The 11169-nt window shown below is 38.4% G+C and overlaps 1 pseudogene; it reads left to right on the top strand.

The window, feature by feature from the left end:
- The first annotated feature begins 10183 nt into the window (after positions 1 to 10183).
- On the top strand, positions 10184 to 10726 carry LOC102859060 (annotated as a pseudogene).
- The last annotated feature ends 443 nt before the right edge of the window (positions 10727 to 11169 follow it).

Here is an 11169-nt window from a genome sequence, read left to right as displayed (position 1 = left end):
TTTGCACTCTTCCTGGATGATACCCTTGATATCCTCCCACAACTCATCTGGCCTTCGCTCATTAGTGTTCAAAGCCTCAAACCTGTTCCTTATATGGTTCTGAAATATAGGTGGGATAGACTCAAAGTCATATTTTGGTTCCTATGGATTTGGTTTTATTTTCCTCAACTTAAGCTTGAACTTGCATATGAATAGTTGGTGGTCTGTTCCACAATCAGCTCAGGAATTTGAGTTTCATTTTCCAGTTTTCTCCCTTTCCACCTGTGATCTTCTATCATGTTTCTTATCAGAGAATCTTCACAGGTGACTCAACAGCACATAAAAACAATATATATATATATTCATATTCATAGTGACCCTATGTACTAGAGCTCTGAAGTCTGCCCTGTCCTGAGCCCATCTCTCTGACTCAGACAAGAAAAAAGAATGAAAGATAAAAGAATGAAAGGAAGTGAAGACTCAAAAAAGAGATGAGTCCTCGGGACTAATAGCCCATATGAACCACAGCCTCATCTAAAGAGCAGAGCTATATGGTACCCAGCTACTACTACCAACTGCTCTGATAAGAGACATGATAGAAGATCATAGGTGGAAAGGGAGAAAACTGGAAAATGAAACTCAAATTCCTGAAAAAAAGGCCAGATATCTTGGACCAATAGCAACTAGAGGAACCTCTGAGACTCTCTCCGTAGATACCTTTTTTACTTGGATCTGATGCCACTCCAAGTAATCACCTTTATCCAAATAATAGATTGTTGTTGTTTTTGTTGTTGTTGTTGTTGGTGGTGGTGGTGGTGGTGGTTCAGTTCTTTTGAGTCAAGTACAACTCATAGCAGCCTATGAACAACCGATCCTGTACCATCCTCACCATCTCTGACACACTAACTCCATTGCTAAAGTCACTGTGTCAATTCATCTTGTTAAGGGTCTTCCTCTCCTTCATTGACCCTCTCTCTTTCCAAGCATGATGGCCCTCTCCAAGGAACAACTTCACATAACTACATGTCCAAAGTATGAAAGATGAAGCTTCATCATCTTTGCTTCCAAGGACCACCCTGGCTGCATTTTTTCCAAGACATATTTATTTGTTCTTCTGGCAGTCCATGAGATATTCATTACTCCTCTCCAACACTACAAGTCAAAGGTATCAATTCTTCTGTGTTCCTTATTCATTGTCCAGCTATTAGATGTGTAGCAGATGACTGAGAAGACCATAGCCTGAATCAGGCAAACCTTAATCGTCAAACTGACATGACTGTTCTTCAGCATTTTAGCTTATAAAATAAATGGTATAACTCCTGAGTATTGTGCTCCCTTAAATAATCAAACACATGGGATAAATGGTTCATATTTACCCTAAAACAAAGATGAGATGCTAAGGAGGGGCAGGAAAGCTAGTTTAATGGAAATAAAACAAACAGGAGGATAATAATGAGAATGTGGCCACATGCTAAAAAGTGTAATCAATGTCATAGAGCAATCTGTAAAAAATTGTTCAGTGGAAACCTAATTTTCTGTGAAAGTTTCACCTAAAGCACAATAAAATATTAATACATAAATAAACTACTAAATCCCAGACATAAATGCTAATAGTTGTGTTTGTAAGGGCTTACTGGCACAATATTAGGGGCAAAATATGGTATTTTATGCAAATAACATGCATTTTATGTTTTTTATGTTTTAATTATGTTTTTATAAGCACACTCTCCTTCAAAGTATTTTCATAAACAAGAAAAAATTAACATAGCATGTTTACAAAAAATATCTTAGGGGGCATAAGGTGCTGTTGGCAAAAAAAATGGTATAAAAATGGGTTGTTTGCATAAAAGTACAGTACAGCAAAACTTCTCTTAAAAAGTTAGTAAGTATTAACCTGCAAGAGGTGGGCTCCTTTAACAAACCAACCATACGAGAATATGAGGGGACAAGAAATTTGTAGAAATTGGGAGAAATAACTGAGAAAAGGTGAATGAGAATGGCTGCACAACCCAAAATGTCCTCAGTGCTAGTGGATGCACCATGTGGAAAGAGTTGAATTAGTGCATGCTGTGCTTTATATCATCTCAACAACCAACAAAATAAAAGTTTAAAAAATTATCTATCTGCAAACAAATCAGCAATAGCTGTAAAATAATGATGATGACGTAAAGGAACAAAGAAACAAGATTAATGGAAATAAAACTGGAACAGAGATAATGAGCATGTTCATGCACTTGCGTTATGAGGAATGTAACCCATGTGACTGAACAATGTTTATAAAATCTGTTGAATTGAAACCTAACTACTATATAAGCCTTCACCAGTAAAATATTGTTCTTAAGTAATAATAATAATAATTAAAATAAATAAAGCAGAAACAAAGGGGAGAATTAGTCACCTTTGGCTGTTTTATTGTTGTTAAGTGCCATCGAGCCTATATGACACAATAAGTGTGAATTATGAACAACAGATCTGAATCCTCCCCTATCATGTGCCATCTTCACAATCTCTGACACATTCATCCTATGCCATCTTCACCATCTCTGACACACTCAAGCGCATTGCAGCAGTCATTGGGTCAATCCATCTGGTTGAGGGTCTACTTCTCCTTTCCCATCCCTCCACCACCTTTCCAAGTGTGGTGGGTCTCTCCAAGGAATAACCTCTCCTAAAAACATGCTCAAAGAGTGTGAGATGAAGCTTTTTCATTTTGCATCGAAGAAGCACTCTGTCTTTGCATCTTTGGCTAGTTGACATCATATGACATTTACGGCAGAGTCATGCCACCCAGGAAGGAGACCAGGATTTAAATGCCAAAAGAGTGTCTCTGAATTTGAAAAAAATAAAATTAAATAATGTTTGCAATAGAGAATACATTGAGATGCTTATTATGATTATTTCTAATAATAAGTTATAAAATATGGCATTACAAGATTTTTCAAAGATGTATGGTAAGGAGTTGCGCTGTCAACCCAAAGGCTCATAGTTCTAATTCACCAGTTTCTCTGTAAGAGAAAGACATGAAATCTCCTCCTGTATGATTTACAGCCTCTGAAAACCCTCTAGAAGAGAGCCAGCTATGAGTCACTTCTGACTCAATGGTAAGTAGAAACACAAAAACAATGCACATAAAGTTTGGTAAGAACAATTGACAAGCAAGAAACTTCTTTTGGCAGGAAAACAATCCCAAACAATTAGAAGACATCAAATATATTCTGCAGAGGAAATGAAGGTCTCTGGGGCCTGATGTTAAGGAGTTGCACTGCCAATCCAAAAGCAGGCAGTTGGAATCTCTTAGTTGCTCTGCAGGAAAAGGATGGGAAATCTCCTTCTCAGCAATTTACAGCCTCTGAAAACCTGCTGAAGGGTCAGCTATGGGTCAGTTCTAATATGATGGCACATTACAACATTCAAAGAGAGCTAGGTAAAAGGCAATTAGAATAGAAAACTTTGAGAGGACATTGCAGGTATTAGATTTTCATTATTTGTCCATGAAAGGCTATAATTTTGCAAAAAAAACCCTGTTTTTGCCAGGAAAAACATACTTATTCTTCAAGCCCTAGAGAAAGAGGAATTCAAGAACAAATAGAGTTACAAAGAATCCTGGCCTGATAAAATATGATAGACAAGTTTTCCTATTTCATTTTAGTAGAAAAAAAGCAGGGTTAAATACAGCTTTTAACAGTTGGGGTTTAGTAAATAATATTTTACATGTGTACTTGATTGTTTCTCTTCATATCTTACTATATATTTTATCTTATTGCTTACATTTATAATTACATTTGATATTTTAATGCTAATTTGTATTGGTACAAGTCACTAGAGAAAAAGTTTCCTTGATTTGGGTTCTAGTATGGCTTTCTATAACCCACTGGGGTAATGGTGGTAGGTGTGTCAGAGATAATAAGATTGGCCCAGGATAGAGCAGGGTTTAGGGCTGTTGTACATAGAGTTGCTAAGAGTTGCAGGTGACTCAACAGCAACATAACCCACACTTAATAAAAGTTGGAATGAAATCTATAACCAAACGTATTATGGCTTACCTGGTGGCAGCTATACCAATCTTAGGCATGGGGCCAAGCAGAAGATACCCACTAAAGAGTTATAATGACAAATGCAAAGCTAGTAATGAAAAGCAAACTCACATTAGCCTAAATACTTCATGCCACAGTTAATGACCACTTCTTCTTCCTCTGTTGCCATGGAGATGAAGAGGAGCTTATGGGCTCTGAAAAAGTATAGCTTCTCCAGCTCTGTCTTCCATCCCAAAATCCTAATTCAATATAGACACTGGAAATAGCATCAACTAGTCTATACACACCTAACCCTACTCTTTTTTTCTTTTATAAAAATTGAGTATATTTTAATTATTCTTTCCCACCTCATAGTGCCTTCAATGAATAAGAAAATTAATGGAAGATTTAGCCATTGACATTTATAAAACTCTAATAGATACAGTTGCTTAGAAATGTGAACCAATTTCATTTTTTCCTGAAACAATGTAGACTTTGAGGAGGTTTGGTATTCTAGGTACTGTCAGCATATTCCCAGGAAAGTACTACTGCTTCATCTTATCCTTTTAAATAACGTCAATGATGATAAGGATTCCCTAAACCATTTATAATATTAAGGAACTTTGCTTATTAATGAACCTGTTTGTCTGGATGTCTGATCAAAACAGTAGAGTCTACAAAGATATTTTTTTTTACTTCCTGCCTACATTTACAAATAAATGAAATTATAAATGAAGTTTAGTAAGTGATAGTCTTTCCAGTTTCTGCCCACATTTGCAAATAAATAAAATGGTGTCCCAAGAGGATGTGCTGGTCTAAAGGAAGAGGGGAGAAAGGACACAGGATCAGATTGGTCTCTGGAAGGGCAGCCAGCTCTCCTGATCTTGCACAAAAGAACTCTGGTTTATTAAATTGTGGAAAGGGAATTTTCCTATTAATATATGAGAATGAACCTTTAAACACAGGAGGGGTAAATAACTATAGACTGAATATTTTGTCCAGCCGATAAGCGTACCTAGAGAGTTTACAGCCTGTATTCTAGATTTAGGAACTGATAACTTCCATTGATTTGTCTATTGGGCTAAGCAAGTAACCTTAAAGACTAATGATATTAGCACCACACAAAGGCCCACTGGGCACAATTAAATAAATGAAGGTATCTAAGTCCATAAAAGTTTTGCACCCATAGAGGTGCAACCACCTAACTAAATGAGTAGACACTTTGGCTCCAAAGCAGGCTTTTAAAGGTACATTTGTCTCATGTCTTCACTCAAATGATCAAGTTTGGCAGACATGGCACTGTGTTCCATGCACCAAATATCTCTAGAGGAAAAAGAACAGGCAGGAAATGGTTTGGTCCAGGCTAGTGTCCTAATGGGAGGTTTCCTCATCTTTTTTCCCTCTATCCACTTCTCCTTTAATTTGTCTGACACCTGAAGGGGCTTGAGACAGTGCCACAGCCAAAAGAGTGGTGTCTGGAGAGCTCTCTTCACACTTGACATTATCCTCAACGCTCCACTCACAAGATTCGCCTCTCACAAGGCTAAATGTCTCTTGACTCTTATTGAACCCTGGGCTAAACCGTCTTCCTGCAGCACGCACATCTATGTAAAACGCTGCAGAGAGGATATAAGTAGTATAAAATCTTGATAGAACAAAATAAAATGTGCACCAATGTGCATCTGATAGATGCAGCAATTGATTTGTGGATTACGTTTTTATTTTCAGCCCATTGAAAAGAAATAATGTATGGAGGCAATCTAGTACTAAGCATTTTAGAAAATCTATTTGAGATCATTTCAGCAGAAGCTCTGGCAGTTTGTCATAAGAGGGGAGGAGAGCAAAGGATAATTGTCTCCAGTCTAGTAAAACACAGCATAACTGCCATCACACTTGAGTGAGCTTATAGCCAGCCGGTCCCAGGGCCTCCAGAAGATAGAGCAGTTAATGTTCCCTTTTATTTCAGAGGTTATGTCACTTGTATCACAGATTTATACCATGATACAGCAATTTCATCCAAACAGATGGATAATGATGTCAAAGGCAGAAACCCTGTTTTTATTGAGTTTTGCAAAGATTGCTCAGATAGCTGCTTCAATTGAAAAGCCCCAGCAGTGCTTCAGCTCTTAATCTTTGTAATCTCAGTGGTATTAAATTTCATCATTTTTGTTTGAAGGAGGAAAATTCTGCAGTAATGGCTTTCTAATAGGAAACACAGAGGCTGCAAAGCTGGGGGCTCTCGATGCACTTGCTCCATAAGCAACTGCTGATTTATAGGGCTGTTTATGACAGAAAGGAAAATTATCTTCTGCAGGTATAAATCAGGTAAAGAGTAGGAAATTGAACTTAGATATCATCTTGTCAGATGCTTAATGTTCTTCCTCCTGTCACTTTGGATAGGCCCAATTTGTAGAATACTGCAGAGGTAAAAGAAGACAATTAACAGTGACAGGATAGTAATAGATGAAGCTATAAAACCAACCTGCTGGTGCTGGATGCTATGTATGATTTTAAGATGAAGTGGTGCCAAAAGTATATATTAGCTCAAACCAACCATTTCCTGTGTTCAGCAATACCCAGTGTGGCACTTGTTTGTCACTTTCATTGAGATCTACATACTACAGTTTACATATTAATGAACCTATAACATCTCACCTTTCCTGAAAGTCAAAGGAGTTTCACAGCAGCTTATTTGTTGTTTATTTATCAAAAGCACAAGGATTATTGGCTTAAGGAGCAGATTAGGAGATTTCTCATTACCGTGATCACATTTCTGGCAAATACCCAGAGGAGAGATGGGGACATCAACTATCTAGCCACTAGGATTCACAGCAAGTACAGAAAGGTCAGGACCAGGATGGGGGAAATATGCCAACATGGATCACCAAACCCACACTATCTAAGCACCCCAGAATGGCCCCCAGAAGCTGAAGGCCAGCCTAAATGGCCATCTTGTGTCATAAAGGTTGGGAAGGTTCAAGTGGGGTTATGTGGAAGACGCTAGCTGACCTTGGGCGGTGGTCACTGGTGACAGTTATCTGAAGAGGCTATAAACAACATGACAGGACAAATGAGCTCAAGAACCATCGTTGTTTTAGGAATTTTACCTCAAACTCAAGCTGAGGGATCTCTGGCTGTCAGCAATCAAGGATTTCTTGCTGTGGATATTGTTTCCTTTTTCGGTTTATCAAAGCCTCGCAGAACATTTGGTGTGACAGAGATTCTATTTCGAGAAAGTGAGGCACAGTGTTGCCAGGATCCGCTTGTCTCCAGATTAAGTTTCTGCAGCTGGTAGAAGAGATTCAGTTACACCTTGGCACTTGGGCTTCAAATTGGTAGGTTCCAGGCAACGAGCATTTTCAGGGTTGGACATATCTACTGTGAGTCTAATGAATACTAAATGGTAGTAATAAGGCTAAAGAGAAAAATAAATTTCTATGCAGAAGATACTAACATCCTCCTAGAATGGGAAATAAAAGTCCTTCAGAAAAATCACAGGTGTGAATAAGGAAGCATTAAACCACACTGCTGAAAAAGGTAATTTCCAGAGGATGGTTATAACTATTGACAATTATTGGAATATACAAGAAACAAAAACGTCACCTGGAGATTAGGAGTAACCAAGGTCTTTTCAATCACCTCATAATATTAAAAAGCTGAATAATGATTAAGAAAGACCAAAGAAGAAGTGATGCCCTTGAATTATGGTGTTGACAAAGAATATTAAATATATTTACCATCGACTGCCAGAACAATGAACAAATCTCTCTTAAAATGAATACATTCAATATAAACTTAGAAGCAAACCAGAATAAAAAAAATTTATTTAAAAAAAATAAAGAAGTACATTCACAGTGCACCTTTGAAGCAAGGATGGTGAGGTTTCATCTCACTGATGTTAGACATGTTGTCAGGAGGGACTATTCCCAGGAGAAAGACATTATGCTTGGTAAAGTGAAGGCCAGAGATAAAGAGGAAGAGCTTTAATGAAATTAGGTGACACAGGACTATAACAACGGGTTCAAACATAGCAAAGGTTATGCAGATGGCATAGGAACAGGTAGTGTTTGTTCTGGTGTACTAGGCTCTATTTGAATCAAAAGCCACTCTACAACCCTTAACAATAACACAGGAGGCAACATTTCAATTAATGAACTGGTAAGGTCTGCATCTTAGCACACGTGCATATATGTAACTATCAAAGTTTTAGATATCTTGACCTAATAGTTTCCCTGTTAGATTCTCTATAGGAGTCTATCCAAAGGATAGACTAAATTTGAACCAGTTAAAATGTGGAACTAATTAATTTTAGGAGGTAGCATTCTGCTACTTAGATTCTCAATCATTCCTTTCTAGTAAGTAAATATTGTACTGGACACATGGTTTTAATCCTATGTTGTTTTTTTCCATTTTATAACTGCATCTCTATCAGTTATGCCACTTTTCCAATAGATTAGCCTGTGGCTCAGTTCCTGATTTCAATGACCAGGTGTGAAGAGGTCACAGATTGAAAACAGGGTTGGCCCAATAAACTAGAAGCACAAATGGAAGAAAAGTGGGCAAATAGGGACATCACCAATCAGTATTGCCACTCTCTGCTTATGGAAACCACAGACAGTTGTTGAGTCAAGATCCATGTGCTGATGAAAGAGATGAGAACAACAAGTAAAAGAGAAGAGAGGGAGTCACCCAGAGCTCGGTCTTCATTTGGCTCATCAAGAACAAAAGACAAGATTGTGCATTGGCATTGAAAGCAGAAGCCAAGAAGCCTCCTGATATTGACCAACTGGAAGGCATATGCCTTTCCTGTGTTCAGTGTCTCTATATTTGGAAGTTATTTCATTTTGTCACTTAAGAAAAAATTCTCCCACATTCTCCCTATGCTCTTGAGTCTTGCCATCTGCTGTTCCTATAATAGAAGAGCAGATCACTCCATCTACAGCAGACACCCAGCGCAAGCCGGTTGCTTTATGCGCATTCTTCCTACTGGTGACAAATTCTAAAACTAGCAAGCTTCACTCCTCAACTTCTTAGTACAAGATGTTGAACTTCTTCAACACAAATTTATCCAATTCTAGGAAAAATCCACTAGAAGCAAGTCCAGAAAGAAAAGTCCAAATCATGGTGGGCCCAAATCAAATCATGGCTCACTTATTATAGTTCTGTTGCCTGGAAAGAATGATGAAATTGAATAATCATATCACACTCCATCTTGCAAGCAACATCTTTAGAGCAAAGACAAACATATGGTCATAATGAAGGTGTCCTTAAGGATATCAGCAGGTGTATTATCCAATACCCTCGTTGTGAAAGACACCTTTCTCAGCTCTTAGTATAAGGAATAGTTATGAGAGGGAAATGGTTTTGCTTTTATCTTACAGACATTATGAATTGTGTAACTTAGATATTTCCTCATCTAACAGGCTGCGGGAAACCTCAGAGCCAAATCAGAAATACTGAGTATTGCCTCTAGCCAGTATTTAGACCTCTGAAATAAGTACGATGAAATTCTCATTCTTGACTCTGCTGGGATTTTTTCCTCCCTTTCCCTTTATCACTAGTTATCTAAAAAATTACTTCGAATGTATGCTATCTTGAAATATTTCAGAGACAAAATAAATGCATTTAGACATTTTGTGGAGCAAAGAGGAGAGAGAGAGACTGAGACTAACCAGTCAATAAATAATAGTATGAATTGAGGAGATGGCACCTCTTTTCTGAAGATATTTAAAAATAAGATCACTTTCATGGCTTTGGAATGTCTTTAAGAACAATCTAGAACCAGACGACCCTCAAAAAGTGCCAGCTCCTCTGCTCAGCTCCTAGTATTTCAGCAGGTTTCTAGCATATTTCCCAAATGATGCCATCATCTAGTATATTTCTCAAATTATGCCAGTGATAGGGTCTGTTCTCATAAACAAAATTGCCATTAGGCAAAGCCATATGGCCTATAGCAGAAAGCTCACCTTGGTACAAAGTAAGGCAATGATAACACTGAAACGTCTAGATGAAAACTGCAGAATATTTTGGATTTAAAAAAAAAAAAAACTCATTTAAAAAAAAAAACACATTTAAAAAAAAACCCCAACAACATGGGACTTGAAACCTCGCGAGATATTTGGTTCTCATGAATTCTCCCAGGAGCCTCTGCGCTTCCTTTTTCCATGAGTGGTGTCAGGTGAGCTCCTGGAATGGTTCGTTACTCGCTTGACGGGGTAAATCCCACAACGTCATGCAAATCAAGAGGCTCAAATCTCCAGGTGCATTTTAAGAACACCTGGGAAACTGCCCAAGCCATCAAGGGTATGCATATCGGGAAAGCCACCAACTGTCTGGAAGATGTTATTTTGCAAAAGCAGTGTGTGCCGTTTACAAAGGTGGGGTTGGTAGGTGTGCCCAGGTCAAACAGTGGGGTTGGACACAGGGTCGGTGGCCCAAAAAGAGTGCTGAGTTTTTGCTGCATATGCTTAAAAAATGCCGAAAGTAATGCTGACCTTAAGGATTTAAATGTTGATTCTCTGGTCATTGATCATATCCAGGCGAACAAAGCTCCTAAGATGCTCCGCCGCACATACTGAGCTAATGAACGGATTAACCCCTGCAAGAGCTACCCTGCCATATTGAGATGATCCTTACTGAAAAGGAAGATTGTTCCTAAACCAGAAGAGGAGGTTGCCCAGAAGAAACTGAAGAAACAAAAACTTAGGCTTGAGGATAAACCCATCATCAAATAAAATGAAAATAAAACTTTTTTAAAAAAGGATATTTGTAGATGTATCAGAACTAACACAGTCCCAAAATACTGAGAGTTGTTGTTATGTGCCATTGAGTCGCTTGCGACTCATAGTGACCCTATGTGCAAAAGCCCTAAACGCCGTTCTATCCTGTGCCAACCTTGTCATCTCAAACACCGTCATCTCAAACACACCCGTTCCCACCACTCCACCACAGAATCGATCCATCTCATCGAGGGTCTTCCTCTCCTGTGCCGTCCCTCCACTCTCCCAAACATGATTTCCCTCTCCAAGGACCAGTCTCTTCTTGCACCATGCCCAAAGTACATCAGACGAAGCTTCAGAATCCTTGACTCCAAGGAGCATTACGGCTTCACCCTCTCCAGGACAAATAGTGATTATCCCTTTTCAGAAGTTAATTTCTCATTTGATCTTTATTCCTA

The sequence above is a fragment of the Elephantulus edwardii genome, unplaced genomic scaffold (genome assembly GCF_000299155.1).
Source record: "Elephantulus edwardii isolate Elephantulus edwardi_28Jun2011 unplaced genomic scaffold, EleEdw1.0 scaffold00001, whole genome shotgun sequence".
Classification (NCBI taxonomy): domain Eukaryota; kingdom Metazoa; phylum Chordata; class Mammalia; order Macroscelidea; family Macroscelididae; genus Elephantulus; species Elephantulus edwardii.
This window is presented reverse-complemented; position numbering and strand designations above follow the sequence as displayed.